Here is a 24,836-nt window from a genome sequence, read left to right on the forward strand (position 1 = left end):
AAAGTATTAACAAGGACGAAAGCCCTAACTGCAGTGTGAAAGAAGATGATGTAGGAAGAAGGAAGCTAGCGTCAGAAGAGGGGCCCTTGTGGTAACCCAGAAGGGAAGATAAGAAGCAAAGCTAAAAATATTTGGCAATCAATTAGGTTTTTATGTTTAAGGTAGAGGTAGTTGAAAGAAGGGAAGGAGACTTCATTAACTTGTAGGAGCTTTGAATGGATAATGCATTATTCATCTAGGGAAAAGAATACAAAAGGAAGAACAGTTTTGGTGGAGCAGGAGAGGAAAATAGAAATGAGTGAGTTTATTTTTTATTGAGTTTCAAGTGTTCTTATTTTTTATTTTAATTCCAGTATAGTTAGCGTACAACGTTATAGGTATTTCAGTTGTACAGTATAGTGATTCAACAACTCCATACATCTCCTGGTTTTCCTCATGACAAGTGCACTCCGTGATACCCATCTCCTCTTACCCCCCATCCCCCCTCCTATCTCCTCTATGGGAGCCATCACTTTGTTCTCTATAGTTAAGAGTTTGTTTCTTGGTTAGTCTCTCTCTTTCTCTCTCTCTCTCTTTTTTCTTTTGGTTATTTGTTTTGTTCCTTAAATTCCACATATGAGTGAAATTGTATGGTATTTGTTTTTCTCTGACGAACTTATTTCACTTAGCATTATACTCTCCAGCTCCAATCATGTTGTTGCAAATGGCAAGATTTCATTCTTTTTATGGCCGAATCATATTCCATTGTGTATATATATATATATATATATATATATATATATATATATGCCACATCTTCTTTATCCGTTCATCAGTTGATGGACACTTGGGCTGTTTCCATATCTTGGCTGTTGTAAATAATGCTGCTGTAAAAATAGGGGTGCGTGTATCTCTTTGAATTAACATTTTTGTATTTTGGAGGTAAGAACCCAGTAGTTCTTACCAGGGCAGTTCTATTTTTAACTTTTTCTTTGAGACTTTATTTATTTGTTCATAGGGACAAAGAAAGAGAGAGGGAGGCAGAGGGAGAAGCAAACTTCCCATGAAGCAGGGAGCCTAATGCAGGACTCTATCCCAGGACCTCGGGATCGTGAACTGAGCTTAAGGCAGATGTGAACCAACTGAGCCACCCAGGAACCCCTATTTTTAACTTTATGTGGAAACTCCTTACTGTTTCCACAGGGACAGTACCAGTTTGCCATTCCACCAACAGTGCAAGAGGGTTCCTTTTTCTCTACATCTTTGCCAGCACTCATTGTTTCCTCTGTTTTGGATTTTAGCCATTCTGATAGGTGTAAGAAGATATCTCATTGTAGTTTTGATTTGCATTTTCTTGATGATGAGTGATGTTGAGCATCTTTTTAAAAAAATATTTTATTTATTTATTTGAGAGAGAAAGATAGCATAAGCGGGGGGAGCAGCAGGCAGATGGAGAATCAGACTCCCTGCTGAGCAGGGAGCCCAAAGCGTGACTTAATCCCAGTACCTTGGGACAATGACCTGAGCCGAAGGCAGATGCCCAACCAGCTGAGCTACCCAGGCATCCCTATTGAGCATCTTTTCATGTGGTTGCTGGCCAGCTAAATGCCATCTTGGAGAAATGTCTGTTCAGGTCTTCTGCCCATTCAAAAATTGGATTATGTGGGTTGTGGATGTTGAGTTTTATAAGTGTAAGAGGAAAACAGAAACTAATAGAAGCTATTCAGCCTTCACTCCATCTTAAGAGCTGTTCATCTTGTTTCCCCCATGTCAGTCAATCTAGACTAGAAGTGTAATGCCAACCCAAATTGCTTTTCCTATAAACAGGTTCTCTCTTTTTCTCTGTTTTACTGTTCTTTCCCTGTGTGTCTGATTCTTTTTTATTTCCTTTATTGCATTGCTCATTTTGTTTCCTTGCATTTATTCCATAGCTAGTGAGAATTGTTGACTCATTTTTATATTCAACAATATTCAAATCCTAATATGCCTGCCGCCATATTTCTTACATGCCTGTTTCAAGTGATGCCAGTAGCTCGAGACAATGAAATGACTACCTAATGCCTCTGGATCATGTTCCTAGACACTTAGGAAAGATTTCCCCGAAACAACACATTTTGATCTTGGCTTCCTAGTCCCTTGTTGTGTCTCAAACATTTACTTATTACTTTCTAGACACCCCACCATTTCTAGGGAGAATTATTGAATGTTGTTAAATTTAAAAACATCTTCTGTTATTTATCCTGATGTCCTTCACACAGATTTGCCCATTTGAAAAGCAATGGAATTGCAAACCAAGGCCTGCAATTGGAGAGGTTGCCCTTGTGACTTTTAATTTGGGGTTCAAATCTGAAGCCACTATTTATCTTCTTATATGCAGCATTTTGTTTGTTTTTGTCTTCTCTCCTGACTATCAGTTACTAAGACCTTGTCAAACCCTGATTTATGTTGTTCTGGAGACCATCTCTCTTTTTGAGACAGTCTCTGGGGCCTCCCAAAGTAAACCTCTTAAGTGTGGTAGGTTAGGACATTTAAATATATTGTCCACATTTCTAGAAAATATGTTCTGCTAGATTTTCATGTGATATTTACTACATGTGTGTGTGATTTATATAGGTTATGTTATCACCCTTATGTCCAATCAGGTTTCTTACCAATAGAAAATCCTGTAAATTAATGACAGAGTCTTTTCATGAGTAGAGAAACATTTGATATAGAACTTAAGCAATTATGTTAAAAGTATTGTTTTTAAATTTGAAAAGCAAGCTGAGTAGTATTTTATAGACAAACAAACAATAACAACAAAATCCTTCCAATCAGGTGAAGTCTCAGGAGATGTCTTAAATACAAATAATTTTAGATGTTGGACGTCCTAAGCTTATGAAGAAAATGGGAACACACATAAGCTCTCCCTCTGGTTTCTAGTTGGGAGCTCATGCATATGTCCTGATTTAGAATCTGCTGCTCCTCTGTTCCGTAATTGACCCCTTTCTCTTATCTCCCTCGGGCCCAAATCCTTCTGGAGTCACTAAGATTGGCAGTGTGGGGAGAAGCAGCAGCTGGTTTCAACCTTCACACGTTCCTCCTAAGAGAGAAGTAGGACCTTTTTTTCTGACTATTCTTGACAAAAGGAGTTTCAAAATAATTATGCTAGTTGAAAACGAATCCTCAGTCTGCTTGTTGCAATGATAATGAGCCACAGATAAAACGATCTTTGAAAATTCCTTTAAAATCAGTTAAAAAGAAACAATTAACCTGCTGTGTTAACTTAATTATTTTTGAACCCTGTAAAAGAGTATTCTTTTTGATTAAAACTATTTAAAGTTTCCTTTAAGATTGCCTCTGAAGTTGGAACATTTGTGCTTAGAATGGTTTTTGCAACTGGGTTGTACAAGATAACCTCTATTACTCAAACTTAGCTTTCTGCCACTGAAGTAGAACTTATGAAAGCAGACTCTACTGAGCAGCGTCAAGGGAGGCCCTGGAGGAGGCAGCAGAAGTACCAAGGAGCTGTTGTGGGAGGTGCTGAGCTGGTGCCACCACGACAGGCAGAGAGCACTGTTTCCAAGAGGCAGTCTCAGAGGGCTGATGTCTTCAGGAACTGCTGGGATTCCCCCACAGGCAGTCGGGGCTCTAATGGGAATTGGAGAGGGAGACTTCTTGCTCAGACACTTCTAGTAGAATAGCAAACACAAGCTCTCTTTTACCTGGGCACGGAGAGGGAGGCACCCTCTGGGAGGGCTGGACTTTTTCTCAGCATTTATACATAGAGGTGGTAAACACCCCGAGTAATGTGATCTTTAAGTATGATAGAAATAAAGTAAAAAAGATAAACATCAGGAGAGAAATTTATCAGGAAAAACTTACCCACTTTTAGGGAGCCCATGGAATATTTAGAATGGATGATAATGTTAACATGAAAACAAACTTGAGCAGGGAAAGAGGCCAAGAAGGAAAGGAACTTGAAAATAACCCCTTTAGTTCCTTAGCAGTCTAAAAGAGGCACTGGACTGACAGTAAATAAAGTCATAGCCCAGATCCCAACAATAATTCTGTGGTTTGTTGGAAACAACCCACTTATTAAATCTAGAAAAATCAAAAGGTTAAGTGTGCCAACATGTGTTCTTTGTAGTTCCTGAGTTATTGCCCTAAGTTATTTCAGAAGTACAAGCATCTGGTTGGTTGGTAAAGATAACAATGATACTAATAATACTAGTAGTAATAATGTCATTGCCAAGTGTGCTAAACACTTTAGAAATGTTGGTTTATTGAAACTAAGCAACATTCTTTTATGAGGTAATTTTTCAGATGGGGGAACTGAACCTCAAAAAGATTAGGTAACTTGGCCAAGATCACACAGCTGAAACTGGAAAGCAAGACAAAACTATACTCTTAGCTTATTGCCTCAGTAAGTAGTAAAAGGAATAGAATGGGAGATTGGAGATCCTAATACTATTCAAAAATGCTGTAGCCCATAACTTGAGTGTGAATGAACCACACATATTCTTTGTGATTCCTAAGAGCCATCCTTCTCTTTTCATGCCTCCTCCGTCTATTTCCTGTTAATACGGGGCTTGAAATAATTCTTCCTTGGACACTTATAAACTTGAATCAGCTAAATAGAGTTTCCTACAAGGTCAGATATGGAAAATTGCCAAAATGACATTCCTTTGGTAGAGTTTCTAAGAAATTATAGTTCCAGGAGTAAAATTATGATACCAGACACTCAGCAAATTTGTTGAATGAATGAGTTAATAAATAAACTGAATGGACTAAATACTTGGGTAGAGGGTAGGTTTTTGGAAATTATCCACTATTCAGTAATTATTTATTGAGTGTCTATTATGTGCTATGACGAATATTATAGTGTCACTGAGGGCAAAGTTCAGCAGCTAGCCACCAATGTTTATTTAAGGCCTTTTCCAAAGTGCAGGCTATTAAGTTCTGCTATGCACCCTGTTCCCTCCCATATAAAACAGAGGGTTTAACTGGTGATTTTTTATGGTCCCTTCCACTTTCCACTTTCTATCTTTATGATTCTCAATATTATTTTAATAAAGTTCTAAATTTTGGAATAGTTTTAGATGTACTGAAAAAAAATGGTAATATACAGATATTTCCCATATGTGCTATACCCCGCAGTCTCTATTATTTAACATTTTGCATTAGTGTGGTGTGTTTGTTGCAATTAGTCAATATTAATACATTATTTTTTTTAATGAAACAGAAATTAAAACAAACAAACAAACAAAAAACCCAGAGCAAATCAGTATTTTAAATTTGAGAGGTTTTTTTTTTCGGTATAACAGTATTCATTATTTTTGCACCACACCCAGTGCTCCATGCAATCCGTGCCCTCTATAATACCCACCACCTGGTTCCCCCAACCTCCCACCCCCCGCCGCTTCAAACCCCTCAGATTGTTCTTCAGAGTCCATAGTCTCTCATGGTTCACCTCCCCTTCCAATTTCCCCCAACTCCCTTCTCCTCTCTAACTCCCCAAGTCCTCCATGCTATTTGTTATACTCCACAAATAAGTGAAACCATATGATAATTGACTCTCTCTGCTTAACTTATTTCACTCAGCATAATCTCTTCCAGTCCCGTCCATGTTGCTACAAAAGTTGGGTATTCATCCTTTCTGATGGAGGCATAATACTCCATAGTGTATATGGACCACATCTTCCTTATCCATTTGTCCGTTGAAGGGCATCTTGGTTCTTTCCACAGTTTGGTGACCGTGGCCATTGCTGCTATAAACATCGGGGTACAGATGGCCCTTCTTTTCACTACCTCTGTATCTTTGGGGTAAATACCCAGGAGTGCAATGGCAGGGTCATAGAGAAGCTCTATTTTTAATTTCTTGAGGAATATCCACACTGTTCTCCAAAGAGGCTGCACCAACTTGCATTCCCACCAACAGTGTAAGAGGGTTCCCCTTTCTCCACATCCTCTCCAACACATGTTGTTTCCTGTCTTGCTAATTTTGGCCATTCTAACTGGTGTGAGGTGATATCTCAATGTGGTTTTAATTTGAATCTCCCTGATGGCTAGTGATGATGAACATTTTTTCATGTGTCTGATAGCCATTTGCATGTCTTCATTGGAGAAGTGTCTGTTCATATCTTCTGCCCATTTTTTGATATGATTATCTGTTTTGTGTGTGTTGAGTTTGAGGAGTTCTTTATAGATCCTGGATATCAACCTTTTGTCTGTACTGTCATTTGCAAATATCTTCTCCCATTCCGTGGGTTGCCTCTTTGTTTTGTTGACTCTTTCCTTTGCTGTGCAGAAGTTTTTGATCTTGATGAAGTCCCAAAAGTTTATTTTCACTTTTGTTTCCTTTGCCTTTGGAGATATATCTTGAAAGAAGTTGCTGTGGCTGATATCGAAGAGATTACTGCCTATGTTCTCCTCTAGGATTCTGATGGATTCCTGTCTCACGTTGAGGTCTTTTATCCATTTTGAGTTTATCTTTGTGTATGGTGTAAGAAAATGGTCGAGTTTCATTCTTCTACGTATAGCTGTCCAGTTTTCCCAGCACCATTTATTGAAGAGAATATCTTTTTTCCACTGTTAATACATTATTATTAACTAAAATCCATACTTTATTCATTTTTTTCTTAGTTTTTACCTAATATCCTGTTCTAGGATCCCCTCCAGGACACCACATAATATTTACTTGTCCTGTCTACTTAGGCTTCTGGCTGTGATGGTTTCTTAATCTCTTCTTGTTTTTTTTATGATCTTGACAAGTTTTTTTTTTTTTTCCCAAGTAATCTCTATACCCTACGTGGGGCTTGAATTCACGACCCAGAGATTAAGAGTTACATGCTCTATTGACAGCCAGCCACACACCCCTGATCTTGACAAGTTTTGAGGAGTACCGGTTAGGTGTTTTACAGAATGTTCCTCAAATGAAATTTGTCTAGTATTTATTATATGATTAAATTTGGGTTATACATTTTTGGGAAGAAGACCACACAGTTAAAGTGCCATTTTCATCACATCATATGAAGGGTACATACTGTGAATATGACTTATCACTGTGGATAGTAGCTTTGGTCACCTGGCTGGGGTAGTGTTTGCCAGGCTCCTCTACTGTAAAGCTATTCTTGTTCTCCCCCTCTCCATACTGCACTCTTTGGAAGGAAGTCATATGTGCATGCAGCCTATACTGAAGGAGTGGGGAGTTACGTTCCATCTCCCTGAGGACAGAGTATCTCCGTCGATTTTTTGAAATTCCTCTGTATATGAGATTTATCTATTCTCCCTCATTTATTTATTTATTCATTTATTTGTTTATTTATCTCAGTATGAACTCATGGATATTTATTTTATACTTTGGATTATAATCCAGTATTACTTTTCGAAAATGTTTTGTTGCTCTAATTATTCCAGCTTTGGCCACTGGGAGCTCTTTCAGCTATATCCTGTGTCCTTTTGATATATACCCTCGTCAGGTGTTTGGGTTTTATTGTTTTTTTCTCCCCCCCCCCCCAACATTTATGTTCTGCTACTCCAAGGTGCTCTAGGCTGATCTTGTATATTTCCTGTCCTAGTCTCAGAATCAACTATTTCTCCAAAAAGCCCTGGTTTCTTTTATTAGACAATGGATTAGAAACCAAGTCTAATTACTAGGGAGGCTCAATGCTACTGGTTTGTTATAACTTCTAGGTCCTGCCAGCTCACAGAGCAAGGAAATATATATATTTTTTCCTTGTGTATACTGATCTATATATGTACACATACCTATACAAATTTCTCTATGTAACTATTTTATCTGTATCAAGCTAAACATGAGTTTATACTGATGTCTCCAACTTGAATCCATTACTGCATGAAATGTTCTAGTCTCCTCCCTTTGCTTATCTGTAACCTCCTCCTACCCAGACAGTGAGAAGCCTGTCCTTTACCATCTGCCATTTATTCAGTTGTTAAATTACAGTATGCATGTATAGCAGTATCAGAATTATCAATCTGTATCCTGTGATAAATAATTTTATCAAGTAGAGTACAGTACTTATATATAGTATCTTTCTTTTTAAAGATTTTATTTATTTGTCAGAGAGAAGGAGAACAAGAAGGTGGAGAACAGCCGGCAGAGGGAGAAACAGGCTCCTGCTGAACAAGGAGCTCAATATGGGACTTGATCCCAGGATGCGGGGATCATGACCTGAGTCGAAGGCAGACGCTTAGCCGACAGCCACAGAGGGGTTGCTGTGTAGTGTCTTTTTGCCTTCAGTCTTATAGATTCTACTTCCAAAGTTACTTAGGTCAGTACCTTTCCCTCCACCACACCCTTCAGTGAGGGTTTTTTTTTTTTTTTTTTTTTTAACGTGTTAAATATAGTTAGAATGTGTTGTCACATTCTGCATTCCATCCTGGGATACCCCAGCCTCTTTATATTTTTATTTGCATGCTGTGCTATAAAAGTCTATGATGCTATATCCATAGCATCCTGTATCCATCATCATTACATTATGATACAGAATAGTCTCACTGCCCCAAAATATCTCCCGTGCCTTATCTACTCGGCCTTCCCCTTGTTCGGAACTCCAGGCAACCATTGATCTTTTTACCATTTCTAGTTTTACCTTTTCCAGACTCTTATATAATTGGAGTCATATAGTATGTAGACTGTAGAGACTGGTTTCTTTCATTTAGCAATATGTATTGGAGAGTTATCCTCATATATTTATGGTTTGATAGTTGATTTCTTTTTAACACTGAATCATATTCCATTATATAGATATGCCACAGTTTGTTTATCCTTTTGTCTGTTAAAGAACATCTTAGTTACTTATAACTTTTGCCATTGTGAATAAAGGTGCTATATATATTTATGAGCACGTTTTGTTTGGACATGAATTTTGAAATAAGTTGATCAATATCTTTTTGATATTTATTTTTCAGTTTGTTGGTTTGTAATCATCTAGCTTTTATATGGCTTCTCAAATATAGTTACTTATTTGTTTATTTATTTACTTAATAAGATTTTATTTATTTATTTGACAGAGGGAGAGAGAAAGAGCATAACACAGGGAGTGGAAGAGGGAGAAACAGGCTCCCCACTGAGCACGGAGCCCAATGCAGGACTTGATCTCAGGACCCCAGGATCATGACCTGAGCTGAAAGCAGTCACTTAACCAACTGAGCCACATAGATGCCTCTTAAATATAGTTATTTAAAAAATAGTGAATAGTTGCACATAAAAAAATCTGTTCAGAATCAGGTACCATCTTTTATAAAAATATAAAAAATGAACCAATAAATATTTTATGGAATAAGAGAAGTTTAAATACAGGGCAATTTAGAAATATTACATTTAATGTTTTTTAGAATATGAGCAGACCTGTGGTCTACCAAAGCCATTTTTTCATATTACAGATAGGAAATTTATAGGTGTTGAATTAGCTGCAAAATGTTCCTTTTATTGCTCCCTCACTAACAAAACATGTTGAAAATTACATGTTTGGAAATCCAAATACAGACCTTTGCAACTTGAAGTAATAAATACATCACCATATTAGATAAGTACCCAGCTTCCTTTTTGTGTGTGCATGCCAGATAGGATACATGAAGTACCAAGAAATAGTAAGCAATGGAAATATTTTCCCTGGACATTTCATTTTTAACACATGATATGTTTTACATATAGCATATTCCTATTAAAACATAACTGTGGTTCTATAGGATATGGGTATACATTAGAGTGGGAAACAAGTATGTTCACTAGAATTTTAAAACATGGTAGCAGTTCTACCAAAGGAAAAGGAAAAAAGTCTTCGGTAACACTGTCTTCTGTGAAATTGCAAGTTAGTCTTTGCCTTTAATACTAGTATTCAAAGGTTGTTCCTTCTTTGTGGATGCATTAACAAAAATTGTCCCCACATTGTTACCACCTTACAGAATTTTCACTGTATTTTCCCACAGTATCCAAGTGGCTTATGCTGATTGGTCCAGCAAAGCTCGAGTATAAAATATCCTGGCATCAAGAAAGCTTTAACATTGAATGGTACATTTTATTTTGTGTATTTAGTTACCTGACATAAAATATTTGAAAAACCGGAGAAGACCAAGTACCAGTGAGAATGAGGGGCTTAAGAATATACTAGTTCACTGGGTGGCTCAGTAGGTTAAGCCTCTGCCTTCAGCTTAGGTCATGATCTCAGGGTCCTGGAATCGAGCCCTGCATCGGGCTCTCTGCTCAGCAGGGACCCTGCTTCCCTCCTCTCTCTCTTCCTACTTGTGATCTCTCTCTGTCAAATAAATAAATAAAATCTTAAAAAAAAAAAAGAATATACTAGTTCAATATATGCCATTTTTAGTACCAGAAAATTGATGATTCTAAAGCCATGTTGGCAAATGCTGGCATTCCCTGACCTAAAAGGTTCTGGGATTTCTCTCTTAGGAGCTTGACTCACTGAGAGTTGAGGACTGATTTTCCAAGAAACCTGGAGGATTTGAGGGCTTTAGTTCAGTGGAAGGAATTTAAGAGAGAATTCGTGGGAGTCTGATTCTCTCTGAAGCAGAACATACCTCATGATGTATTACATGGGTGCTTCTGTAGATTGACATGCACCCTTTAATGTACAAAAAATAAAACAGGGAAAAATCTCTTTCTTTCATTTTCTCTTCCCCATGTAAGAGGGGGCCCTTCAGATGCCTAATTACCTTCAACTTCCTAGAATCTCTTTCTACTCTTTGTTCCCATTAAAATTTATAAGTGACAGGCTCATACACTCCCATATTTTAGCTACCTCTCAAATAGGGCCAAACTATTTACAACCAATAGTTTTTAAGTGTTCCAACTTCCCAGAAACATTCACAGTGATTTGAAACTTCGTTCCTTTGTTTGTTTAGGTGGAAAAGCAGCAAGATGGAATAAGATGTTTATTCCCTGGATCTTCTTTAATAGGTCCCTGAATACTCTTAATTATGCCAATATGAGGTAAATCGATATATATGTCTCTGAGGAAGGGAAAATACAGAGATTATTCTTCCCAGTATCCCCCTGATATGCTAAATTAAACTTAACTAAAGCCAAAGATCCTCCAGGAAGAAATGGCTTAAGACCCTATTCCCTGTCCTTTGGAGATTAGAGCGTTCTGAAGGGCTGAAAAAACCCTGACAGAGATCCCCTGGTAGCAAGACCCATTGAAGTTCCCCCAAGAAGAAATAAGGAATCTGGCATAGTGATTTAGGATTAACACCAGGCCCCAGAGGTTTGTGGGGACGGTGTGTTCTAGATACAGAGTGTAGCTGTGGTTAGAAACCCAATTATGCCTGGCCACTTTGGCAAAGCTGTCATGTTTGGGGAACAGTGGCTGATTCTGTGAGTGTAAAACCAGTAAGCTGTCATTTTGGGAGTCCATGTCCTCAGTGCCACTCTGCTGCCTGCGCAGGGCTCTACAGCTGAAAGGACGTCCTTATAAGCAAGTCAAGGACACATTAAAGGCTTAGGAACCAGTTTTTAATAATGACACAGTGTAGAAGTGATGAAAATCAGAACTTTAAATGGACTGATTATTTCTTCCCACGTGGAACTTTGAAATAATACAGCTCCTTTTGGACTAAGTAACTTCCCAGGGTTCCTGGACAGTTTGAGGAACAGTGAGTCCTTGAGAGAGGGAGATACAGAATCGCGTACAATGAGGAATGGAGGCTTAAGCAAGTAATTAGAAAAATAAAGAAGATGCCCCATTTTGCAATCCAAACTGATGGAGGTCATGCAGATTATATGTAATGTTAGTTTATTGTGAATTTCCAAGAGATGAAGTGTTTGTCAAATTTATTTAACCACCAAACATTTTTTTTCTCTAAAATAAGCATCTTGAGGGACTAGATTCCGTGGAACGCTTGAAAAATGCATCTCAAATGGTAGAATTTTAGATACTAAAAGGAGCAACACACCTGGACAAGGACCTTTTCCTGGCATCCACTCAAATGATTGTTAACTGTGACAGACTGAGTTCCACAGTTCTGTGATGCTAATGACTGTATTCTAGTAACTCTAATTCAAGGAGGGCAGAGTGCACAGGGAGAGGGTGCTAAAAAGAAATCATAGCTTTCTCCTTGAATCCATCTATCCTTTGCTTTTGTATAATGACCACCATATGCAATCTCTTGTTGGCTCCATGAGTAAGGATTTTGTTTTATTGTGTCAAGTATCCTCAGTGCCTAGAGCTCTGCTTGGCACCATGTAAGTGTTTAATAGCTATCTGTTGAATGAATGAACTTCTGGCCTTCACTGCACTGGCAAAGTTATTAAAAACTTAACATGGCTGGGACACCTAGGTGGCTCAGTCAGTTAAGCATCTACCTTTGCCTCAGATCATGATCCCAGGGTCCTGGGATCTAGTCCCACATCAGGCTCCCTGCTCAGTGGGGAGCCTGCTTCTCCCTCTCCCTGTTGCTCCCCCTGCTTGTGCTTTCTCTCTTTCTCTCTGACAGGTAAGTAAATAAAATCTTAAAAAAAAAAAAATTAAACTAAAAAACGAAAACAAAACAAAAAAAACTTACCATGGCCTTTTTTCTTTTTTCTTTTTTTGGTCTTTCCTGTGTGTGTGTGTGTGTGTGTGTGTGTGTGTGTGTGTGTGTGTGTAGTTTATACCTTGCAGCTGCAGAGCAGATCCTTCTGAAAATTCAGGAAGTATGAGAAGAGTAATAACTGGGAAATCTTGGCTAGGTTTGGTAGGCTCAATTCTCTGAAACAAATGGAAAATAACATTTCATTTAAAAATCAATTGAAACCCACATTTGCCCAAGTCAAACCAACCATTTCAAACTCCACCAGCTGAATCACTATTCCCCAGCTCCACTCTGTGCCCAATCTAAGGACAAGTGTAACACATTTAACAATTGTAAGTTGTATAAATAAAGTGAATTCAATAAATCAGTATATAGGTAAAACATTAAAAATATTTCCTTTCTGCTGTCTAAATTATCATTAAACTACTTACCATGTGGTATAAAGCAAAATGGTCATCAACTCATTCTAATGATTTCTTAAGTCATTATTTTTTAGAAATTACTTGTGTAGTCTTATGTTTGATAAGCAGTCACGAAACTAAATGTTGCCTGTCTCTAAGCTATGGTTTTACAGAGGAAACTGCACCAAACTCTTTCATTGCCTTCCTCATGAAATTGATGGTGGTTGATTCTGGCACCAGGCACTTGCTGCAGTGTGAGGGTGACTGGGTAGGCTGTCCATCATGTTCTAGAGCCTATACCAGGGGGGCCTTTGCTTCTGCTCCTGCCTACAAAACTGCTCCTAGCAGGCCTGTTCCACACTCCTACCGAACCTTGGTCCCTCCTGGGCAGCAGGCAGGGGCTAGATTCCTCCCAGCTACCATATTGGTCTGCTCAACTCATGCCCCAATGTCTAGATGCACTAATCCCTTTACCCCCTACTTAGCGGCCATCAGATGATGTCTTTCGGTAATAAATGGTCTAATTTAAGCTACTTACCAACCATTAGGTCAGTATTTCTATATTTTAACCTGTAAGAATGCTGTGCCAGTGTGTATTAGTTGAATTATCAGCCGTGGCCCAGTTTCTTCCTAGTAGTTCAGAAAATCTCAGTCTTCTCCGAAATATGTTGTTCTTGCCAATGCTCTACCTCTGAGCTAATGCTGGGAAAAAAATCCCCTTCGTTGCCTAAATTGCCCAAGGTTACCAAACTAAGGCCGCTTTACTCTCTTGGTGATTTACTCCTATTACAACTCAGAGTCTCTGGATAACTATATCATAAAACAACCTGAGCCTCATACAACCCTCAGTTTGTTTTGCCTCCCATAGATCGCCATTTTTTAGATTAAATTTGTACATTTCTTTTCTGTTTTATTGAGATGTAATTTACATACATCACTGTATAAGTTTAAGATGTATAGGATAATGACTTGACTCATGTTTATTATAAAAGTTTTACTACAATAAGGTTAGTTAACGTGCATTACTTCATATAGATTTAAAAAAAAGAAAAAAAGACATTTTCATTGTGATGAGAACTCTTAGGGTCTACTCTCTTAACAGCCTTCAAATACATCACACAGCAGCGTGTAGTAATCATGTACCTTACATTCTCAGTACTTATTTATCTTGTAATTGAAAGTTTGTACCTTTTGACCACCTTTATCCAGTTCTTTCCCCCAGAGCCCCCACCTCTGGTAACCACAAGTCTGATCTCTATTTCTATGAGTTTGGTGTTTTATTTCTTTTCTAAGATTCCACCTGTAAGTGAAATCATACAGTATTTGCTTTTTTCTGTCCACCTACTTCACTTAGCATAATGCCTTCAAGTTCCATCTATGTAGTCACATGTGGCAGGATTTCTTTCCTTTTTTTAGTGGATGAATATTCAATTGCATATATACATATACCACAGCTTCTTTATCTTTTCATCTGCCTATAGACATGTTGTTTCTATGTCTTGGCTATTGTAAATACTACTGGTATGAATATGGGGGTGCAGATTATCTCTTTGCCACACTGTTTTCCTTTCCTTCCCATATATTCCCTGAAGTGGAATTGCTGGATCATAGGGTAGTCCTATTTTTATGGAATGAAAAGTAGAAGCTTGTCCATTTTTTAATTGGATTATTTGCTTTTGTTATTGTATTTTGCTGTTGAGTTGCATGAGTTCTTTATATATTTTAGAAATTAACCCCTATCAACTACATGATTTACAAATATTTTTCCCTTTCTGTAGGTTATCAATCATTTCTTTTGTTGTGCAGTCTGTAGATGTTGACACTCATTTTGTCCTAGATAATTTCTCCCCAATAGCTTGAGAGGTTAGGTAGAGATCTTTGATCCCTAGTGGTTTAGGAGAATTGTTCTCAACATGGCTGGGCCTCAGAAGCAGTTAGTTGTGTGGGACCAAGCCATGAAAACTGAAAATTCCATAGGTCAGTTGGCTCTGCATCCAGGGTTGGAAACCCTTAGCTTAAGGGGTCTGTTTTGGCTCCAAAGCAAGTACTCACTTTTCCCCTCCATTTATTAGGCCCACTGCCAGATGTACCCTCATGCCTCAACAGGATTAATTCTTAGGAAATTCATAAACAGTTGGGTTACTTTGGGATTCCTGCCACTCTGTGAGCCACTCCTATGAACATTGATGCACAATTTCCTTTATGGCAATTCCATAAGTTACATTAAAAAAAAAAAAAAAAAGCCCTGACATCACAAGGAAACCACTTTTAGTTGCTCCATTTCCTGGAGCCTACAGCTGGCAAAATGCCTGGGACAAGATGTATTCAATTCTACTCAAAGCAGAGCTGTGTTAGGAGAAACAGATGGCCCACCTAAGGTGAAAAAATTACTTTCTTGGGGGGAAGGCAGGGTGGTTTATTCATCTCTTCCTCTAGGAAAGCAAGTAAGTGTGGAGGCAAAATAAACAAAACACATTACAAACACATTCCACAGATGAACAGAATAAATGGCGCTGAACAAACCTATGGGAAGCATCTTCCTGCCCCCAGGCAGGCTGTAGGAGCTTGTCATATGATTATTAAAGTGCCCCCAGCTCTTGAAATTCATTCTGTCAGAGGAAGTAATAAGAACCAAAACATAATTGAAGAGACAACCCATCATTAACCTTCTCTGAGAGCTGGTAATGAGGGACTGAGACAACTGGGGATAGTCAAGATGAACCAGAAACTGGTTCAGGAAAATGACTGGATATAAAACAAAGCAGTATAGGTCATCTGCATTTGTTTAGAACAGGGGCAACCACTCAGTGAGAATTTGTTGCTGACCATCTCACATTTTCTGGAGGAGAGGGACCCCTTTCCTGGAGGTTACCAGTGTTCAGATCACTGGGAAAGCACATTCCCTTCAGAAAACTTTACTACTACCAAGATGAAAGACTCCTTAAGTTTATCCCACTCTTTTGTTCTAGATATTCATTCAACAAGGAACATTCTGATTATGAATTTGGTTTCTCAGTTACCATGATAATGGACAGTATTGAGGGAACAAGTTTGGAGGTCACTGGATAGATTTATTATACACCTGTTACAAATAAATACATTGTGTCAATCTTTTGAGGGTTTGGTTAGCATAAGTTAGTTCTGCAACCTAATTTCCTAACAATGTGAACAAAATCCACTCTTTGGACCTACACAGCTGAATGTCAGACCCCACAACACCGGGACCACTGCTCCCATATTTCCATCCTGTAGACTGTACCCAAGCAGCCCTGGGCCACCTTCTGTAACATCTGTGCCTCTCTTTAAATTCAACACAAACTATCCCCAAAAGTCATCTCCTTACTTGCTTCTTTAAAAATCAGCAGAAGATAATTCTAAATTATGTTCTCTGTAATGCGTTCTAGAGTCTCATAGCCCTGAACCTCAGGAAACAATTCGTATTATATGTGACCATGTAGTTTGACTGAGTACACTGTAACCACAGAATTTTACCAAGTAGCAAACTTCTAGCTTCTGGTGGTCCTTGCTTTCCTCTTCATCTTGAGAGGGTCGGCCAGAGTGAGGCCACATGATGATGTACCCAAGGTCCTTCAACCAGCGGGGAGAAAGGAAAGGTTACACTACCAAACACAGTTCCTATGCAGACCCCCTCATGTGATCAAGTAAAAGGGACAAGTAATTTGAAAGGGAACATAAATGGGTTAAATGAAGAAAACAGGGAGTGTTCTCATACAAAAGAGCAAAAGTCAAAGTGTACTTGCTGCCAGCGGTGCTCACTGGAGCTGTGGAGAGTGCGGCACTTTGCCCGTTTCTCTCCAGCAGAGGGAATGTGTGCTTCTATGACTCATCCTGGCATTCTCATCCCCGACTCTTATAAAAGTGGAACACCATTAAAAAAAAAAAAAAAAGTGGAACACCAACACTTCAAGTACTTTTGCTTAGTTGCCTCCTTCCTAGGGAGTAAATGGTTGGCACTGTGTACCCCTTGGTGGATACTGTATACTTGTTTGCTGTTGTCTTTTGGTGATAAATTATTTTTGCCCATCTCCAAAGTGAGATGGAAGCAGCAATGTAGAAATTATCTATTAGTCTTACATCCCAGAAATTGCCCTGTATTCCTTGAAAAGAGCAAACTACCTTCCCTTTAAATGCAAAATAGAAATAATAGTGTTGCACATTGATTTCTTCTCCTATACTGGAGAGTTGGCTGAAGGACTAAGGATGACAACTATTGTGAAACTTCTCTCAAAATATTCATTTCATAAATAACACAAAAGATACAGTCACTGGAACTGAGATTTTTAAGGGTTCTGTGAGGTGACAAAATGGGGTTTGCAATTCAGGATGTTTATTGCTCTCGGGGGCTATGGCTAATCTCTTATGAAGCAAAGTTTCAGTTGGGTAGAGATTGAGCAATTAGAACACAGATGCATTGTGTAACTCCTTCTTCCTCTTTATTTACTGTGGAACAGTGAAGATCTTAAGTCTGAAGCTATAGGCCAGCTTCATAGATTTAATTTTTTGAGTATCTGGGATCCTGAGAACTCAGCATTTCTTATAAAAAGTAGCTACAGGTAATCAAAGCTGTGCTGATACTGAATTTATCTGACAGAGTTCACATAAGAACGTCCTAACAGTTTTTTCTTTAAAGGGAGAGAGAATGGACATTTATTGATTCCTTACTCTGTAGCCACACTACCTTCATTGACACATCTCAGAGATTGATGCTCTTTCTCTTATATTACAAATGGGATTGAGACTCAGCTTCAGCAATTTATTGAAGACAATAGAGTAACTTAGATGATGATTTCTGGCCAATTTTATACAGAAGTACAGTGATAATACTGTAGAGCTGGCCTTTAGGGTTTAAACCCAGTCTCTCCCATCCCTAAACCACTGCTCTTTTCATGGTACCATGTTGCCACATTAACATACAAGAAGCTAGAGAATGGCCACAGAATTTGTTTGTTCTTTTTTGAATTTTACTGGGTTTTTTTTTCAATTTTTTTTTTGTGTGGTAAAATACACATAACATACAATTTACCACCTTACCCATTTTTAAGGGTACAGTTCAACGGTATTAAATATAGTCATAATGTGCAACCATCACCACCATCCATCTCCATAACTCATCTTGTAAAACTGAAACTTTATTTCCATTGAACAATAACAGCCCATTCCTGCCCCCCTCCCCACTCCTTGGTAACCATGATTGTACTTTCTGTTTCTATGAATTTGACTAATCCAAAAACCTCACATAAGTGGAATCATCCAGTAACTGTCTTTTTGTGACTGCCTTATTTTGGCATAATGTCTTCAAAGTTCACGCATGTTGTAGTATATTGTAGAATTTCCTTCACTTTTAAAGCTGAGTAATATTCCGTATATATACATCCCACATTTTGCTTATCCATTCACTTGTTGATGGACTCTTGGATTTTATCTATTGTGAAAAATGCTGCAGGGAACATAGGTATACAAATATTTCTTTGAGACCCTGCTTTCAATTCTGTTAGGTATATATCTGGAGGTAGAAGTGTTGTATCATATGATAAATCTATTTTTAATTTTTGAGGAACCTTTATACTGTTTTCCGTAGTAGCTGTTCCATCTCATATTCCCACCAACAGAGCGCAAAGGTTCCAGTTTCTCTACATGCTTGCCAGTAGTTGTTTGTTTGTTTGGTTGGTTGGTTCATTGTAGCCACCTTAATGGGTATGAGGTGGTATCTCATTGTGATTTTGATTTGCATTTCCCTCATGATTAGTGATGTTGAACATCTTTTCATGTACTTACTGGACTTTTGTACATCTTTGGAGAAATGTCTATTCAAGTGCTTTGCCAATTTTTGATGGGATTGTTTTTTTTTGTGTTGTTGAGTTTTAGGAGTTGAGTTCTAGATATTAATCATGTTATTAATCAGATAAATTATTTGCAAATATTTCCTTCCATTCTGTGGTTTGCCTTTTTACTCTGTTGATGGTGTCTTTTTTTAAAATTTTATTTATTTGACAGACAGAGATCGCAAGTAGGCAGAGAGGCAGGCAGAGAGAGAGAGGAGGAAGCAGGCTCCCCGCTGAGCAGAGGGCCCGATATGGGGCTCGATCCCAGGACCCTGAGATCATGACCTGAGCCAAAGGCAGAAGCTATAACCCACTGAGCCACCCAGGCACCCCTATGGTGTCTTTTGATATACAAAGTTGTTTAGTTTTCATGAAATCCAATATGGTATCACATCTAAAAAATCATTGCCAAATCCAGTGTTTTGAAGCTTTTGGTTATTTTCTCCACAGAGTTTTATTGTTTTAGGTCTTACATTTAGGTCTTTAATTTATTTTGAGTTAATTTTTATATATAATATTAAGTAAGAATCCAACTCCATTCTTTTGCATGTGGATATTCTGTTTCCCCAGCACTATTTGGAAAGTCTGTGCTTTCTCCATTGAAATGGTCTTGGCACCCTTATCAAAACCCAGTTGACTATATATGCAAGGGTTTATTTCTGGACTCTGTTCTATTCCGTTGACATATATATCTGTCTTTCTGATAGTACCACACTCTTTTTTGATTATTGTAGCTTTGTAGTAAGTTTTGAAATCAGGAAGTGTGAGTCCTCCAGTTTGTTCTTCTTTTTCAAGATTGTTTTGGCTATTCAATGTCTTTTGAGATTCTGTATAAATTTTAGAATGGGTTTTTCTATTTCTGCCCCAAAAATGTCATTGGCATTTTGAGAGCAATCACAATTAATCTGCAGATTGCTTTGACCTGTATTGATATCTTAACAATATTAAGTCTTCCAATCCATGAACACGGCGTGTGTTTCCATTTGTCTTCTTTAATTTCAAGAGTTTTATATTTTTCATTGTACAAGTCTTTTCCTTCCTTGGTTAGCTTAATTCCAAAGTTTTTTTTTTATTATTCGTTTTCATGCTATTATAAATGGAATTGTTTTTGTAATATTCTGTTTAGTTTGTTCATTGCTACTATATAGAAACAACTAATTTTTTTAAAAAGATTTTACTTATTTGTTTGACAGAGAAAGAGACAATGAGAGAGGGGACACAAGCAGGGGGATTGGGAGAGGGAGAAGCAGGCTTCCCGCCAAGAAGGGAGCTCCAATGTGGGGCTTGATCTAGGACCTTGGAATCAGGACCTGAGCTGAAGGCAGATGCTTAATGACTGAGCCACCCAGGTACCCCACAGTGCAACTAGTTTTTGTGTGTTGACTTTGCATCCTGCTATTTTGCTGAGTTTATTCATTCTACTATCTTTTTTTTTTTTTTTAAGGTGTGTGTAATCTTTAGGGTTTTCTACATATCAGATCATGTAATCTACAGAGCCATTTTTTTTTCTTTTCCAACTTAGATGCCACTTACTTATTTTTCTTGCCTAATTGCTCTGACTAGAACTTTCAGTAGTATGCATAGTAGAGGTAGTGATAGGTATTCTTGCCTTTTTTCCTGATTGTAGAGGAACAGCTTTTAATCTTTCACCATTGAGTGTGATGTTTACTGTGAGTTTCTCATATATGCTTTTTATTGTGTTGAGGTAGTTTCTTTCTATTTCTAGGTCTTTGGAGGGTTAGGGTTTTGTTTTGTTTTTGTTTTTGTTTTTTACCATGAAATGGTGTTAAATTTTTGTTATGTTCTTTTTTGGGGGGTATCAGTGGAGGTGATCATATCCCCCCCCCACCCTTTATTCTGTTAATACGACATATTACACTGACTGTTTTTTGTATGTTGAACTATCCTTGCATTTCAGGAATAAATCCCTTTTGATTATGGGGCATAATCCTGTTAGTATACTCTTGAATTTGATTTGCTAGTGTTTTGTTGAGGCCCTTTGCATCAATGTTCACAAGGGATATTAGTCTTTAATTTTCTTTTAGTGCCTTTGTCTGATTTTGGTATGTAGATAATTCTGGCTTCATAGAAAGAATTAAAAAATGTTTCCTGGGGTGTTTGGGTGGCTCAGTGGGTTAAAGCCTCTGCCTTCAGCTCAGGTCATGATCCCAGAGTCCTGGGATTAAGGTCCATGTTCGACTCTCTGCCTTGCAGGAAGCCTGCTTCCTCCTCTCTCTCTCTCTGCCTGCCTTTCTGCCTACTTGTGATCTCTGTCTGTCGAATAAATAAATAAAATCTTTAAAAAATAAAAAATAAAAAACAAAAAATAAAAAGTGTTTGCTTCTCTTCTTTTTTTTTTTTTTTTTAGAAAAGTTGAAAAAGGAGTAGTATTAGTTCTTTAAATGTTTGGTAGAATTCACCAGTAGAGCAATTGAGTCCAGGGCTTCTTTTTGTGAAGAGATATTTCTTATTAATTCAATCTCTTTATGAGTTATAGATTTATTCAGATTTTCTATTTCTTTGTGGCTTAGTCTTGGTTGGTTTTGAATTTCCAGGAATTTGTTCATTTCATCTAGGTTATCCAATATGTTGGCATACAATCGTTCATAGTACTTTCACATACCTTTTTCTGGCCGTGGAATCAGTAGTAATGTCTTCATTTTCACTTCTGATTTCAGTCATTTGATTCTTCTCTTTCTTTTTTTTAGTACCCCCCCCTTTTGTTTGTTCATCAATTTTGTTGATCTTTTTGAAGAAACAGCTTTTGGTTTTCTTTTTAATTTTCTCTATTATTTTACTATCATCTATTTCATTTATCCCTGCTCTAATCTTTATTATTTCCTTCCTTCTGCTAGCTTCTGATTTAGTTTGTTCTTCTTTTTCTAGTTCCTTAAGTTATAAAGTTAGGTTGTTGATCTGAGGTCTTCTTTGTTTTTAATGTAAGCACTTACAGATACAAATTACCCCATTAGCACCACTTTCTCTACACCTCATAATTTCTGGCATGTAATGGTTTTGTTTTCATTAGTCTCTAAGGACTTTTAAATTTTCCTTGTAATTTCTTCTTTGACTCATTGTTTGAAAGTGTAGTGTTTAGTTTTCACAATTTTGTGAATTTTCCAGTTTTCCTTCTGTTACTGATTTCTAACTTTTACCCATTGTGGTTAGAGAGGATATTTTGTATCATACTTACCTTTAAAAAATCTATTGAGACCTCATTTGTGGCCTATTATGTGATCAGTCCTGTGAAATATCCCATGAAAACTTCAGAAGATTGTGGTATGCTGTTGTTGGGGATAAGTGTTCTGTATGTTTGTTAGATTGAGTTGGTCTATTGTGCTAATGTTTATTTCCTTACTTATGCTCTGTCTAGTTTTTTGTTTATGATAAGGGATATTAAAATCTCCAACTATTGTTATAGAACTTAAATTTTCCATCCAATTCTGTTAGTTTTTACTATATATATTTTGATGGTCTGTCATTAAGTACACAAAGGTTTATAATCATTATATCTTCTTGCTATATTGAAGCTTTTATTAATATATAATGTACTTCTTTGACTTCTTGTAAACCTTTTCAATTTAAATTCTATGTTGTCTAATAGTATATCCACCTGTGCTCAATTTGGCTTCTATTTGCAAGGAATATCTTTTTCTTCCTTTCACTTTTCATCTATTTGTGTCTTTAGATCTAAAGTGAATCTTTTGTAGACAACATATAGTTGGATCCCTAGATTGGGTTCTGCCAATCTCTGTCTTTTGATAGGAGAGTTTAATCCATTTATATTTAAGGGAATTACTAATTAGGAGGTTTACTTCTGTTATTTTGCTATTTGTTTTCTAAATGCTTTATAGACTTTTATATCCCTCATTTTCAACATTACTGTCCTCTTTTGTGTTTAGTTTAATTTTTATAGTAAAGTATTTACATTCTTTCCTCATTTCCTTTTCTTAATATACTTTAGCTATTTTCTTTGTGGCAACAAAGGATATGGTTAATATCCTAAAGTTATAGCACTATAATTTGAATTTATTTTTAGAAAGATTATATTTATTTATTTTAGAGAGACAGAGAAAACATGTGTGTGCGTGCTCATGAGTTGGGGGAGGGACAGGGGAGAGAGAGAATCTTAAGCAGGCTCCAGCACAGAGCCCTTTGGGGGGCTCAGTCCCACAACCCTGAGATCATGACCTGAACTGAAACCAAGAGTCAGACATTCAACTGAGCCCCCATGCATCCCTATACCAGCCTAACTTTAATACACAAAACCTCTGCTCCTCTATAGTTCCATCCCACCTCTTTCAGCTATTAATGTCTTAAAAATCCCATCTTTATACATTGTGTGCCCCAAAACATAAACTGATAATTTTTTAAATGCATCAGTTTCTTAAAAAATATAAAAAGCAAGATTTGGAGTTACAAACCAAAGTTACAATAATACTAGTTTTTAGCCTTAGAATTTTTCTTCTTTAATTATATAAGTTTTTTCATGTAGAAAACAAAAAGTACAATTACAAACCATTGTTATAATAATATTAGCTTTTATAATTATTCATGCAATTATCTTTATTTCTCAGTACAGCTTTGAGTTATTGTTATGGCTTCAAGTGTCTTTCCATTTTACCTTGCAGGACTCCCTTAAACATTTCTTTCAGGGCAGGTGCAGTAGTAACAAATTCCTTCAGCTTTTTTTTTTTATCTTAGAATGTCTTAATTTCTCCTTTACTCTTGAAGGGTATAGAATTTTTTGGATATAGGATTCTTGGTTGACAGGGTTTTTTTCTTTTAGTACTTTGACTCTATCAGCCCAATGCCTTTTGGCCTCCAAAGTTTCTGACAAAGAATCTGCTTATAATCTTATTGACGGTCACTTTTATGTGATTATTTGCTTCTCTCTTGCTGTTTTCTAGATTATCTTTTTGGCTTTGGCATTTGAAAGTTTGAATATAATATGTCTTGGTGTGAGTCTCTTTGAGTTCATCTTACTTGGAGTTCATTGAGACACTCTGATGTCTATTCATGTCTTTCATCAAGTTTGGAAAATTTTCAGCCACTATTTTCTTTCTGCCCCTTTCTCTCTCTTCTCTTTCTTGGACTCCCACAATGTGTATGTTGGTCTACTTGATAATGTCCCACAGGTCCTTTAAGTTCTGTTCATTTCTCTTCAATCTTTTTTCTTTCTGTTCCTCAGATTCAATCATTTTCATTGTACATTCTTCCAATTCACTGATTCTTTCTTCTTCCTCTTTAATCTACCTTTGAATTCCTCTAGAGAATTTTTTATTTCATTTGTTGAAATTTTCAGCTCTAGAATTCCTTTTCATTTCTTTTCTCTTCTTCTTCTTCTTCTTCTTTTTTTTTTAGGTTTTGTATTTCTTTTTGCTATTTCTAGTTTGTTCATACATTGTTTTCTCAACTTTCTCACATCCTCCTTTAATTTTTTGAGCAGCTTTAAGATAGCTATTTTAAAGTTTTTGTCTAATATTTCTGTTATCTGGTCTTTTTTAGGGTCAGTTTCTTTCTTTCTTTCTTTCTTTTTTTTTAAAAAGCTTTCATTTATTTGTCAGAGAGAGAGAGAGAACACAAGCAGGCAGAGTGGCAGGAAGAGGCAGAGAGAGAAGCAGGCTCCCCGCTGAGCAAGGAACCCCATGCGACACTCAATGTCAGGATCCTGGGATCATGACCCGAGCTGAAAGCAGTGGCTTAACTGACTGAGCCACCTAGGCATCCCTTAGGGTCAATTTCTAAAGATCTATTTTTTTTCTTTTGATCTTGCTTGTTTCTTTGTATGCCTTTTGTTTTGTTTTGTTGTTGAAAATTGAACATTTGACTCTAATAATGTGGTAACTCTGAAAATCAGATTCTCCTCCTTTTCCAGGGTTTACTGTTTTTATTGTTGCTGCTGTTGTTTTTATTGTATTTGTTTATTGTTTTTGTTTTTGATTCTGTAGGCAGTCTCTGGGCCAAGATATAAATTTAAGGTCTTCTTAGATCTTTTCTAAGCCTTTCTCTGGGTGCCTGGTTACTTTCTGAGTTTCCCTATATATACAGTTGCTTTTTAATGTTCTGGTCTTCACTGTCT

General features: G+C 37.2%; 1 protein-coding gene across 2 annotated transcripts in view; it reads left to right on the plus strand.

Annotated features, from left to right (window-relative positions):
- The window catches only part of SAP30 (Sin3A associated protein 30), a 76,235-nt gene that overhangs the window by 39,590 nt on the left and 11,809 nt on the right, over window positions 1-24,836 (plus strand). The window lies entirely within an intron of this gene.

This window comes from Mustela erminea, chromosome 2 (genome assembly GCF_009829155.1).
Source record: "Mustela erminea isolate mMusErm1 chromosome 2, mMusErm1.Pri, whole genome shotgun sequence".
NCBI lineage: Eukaryota > Metazoa > Chordata > Mammalia > Carnivora > Mustelidae > Mustela > Mustela erminea.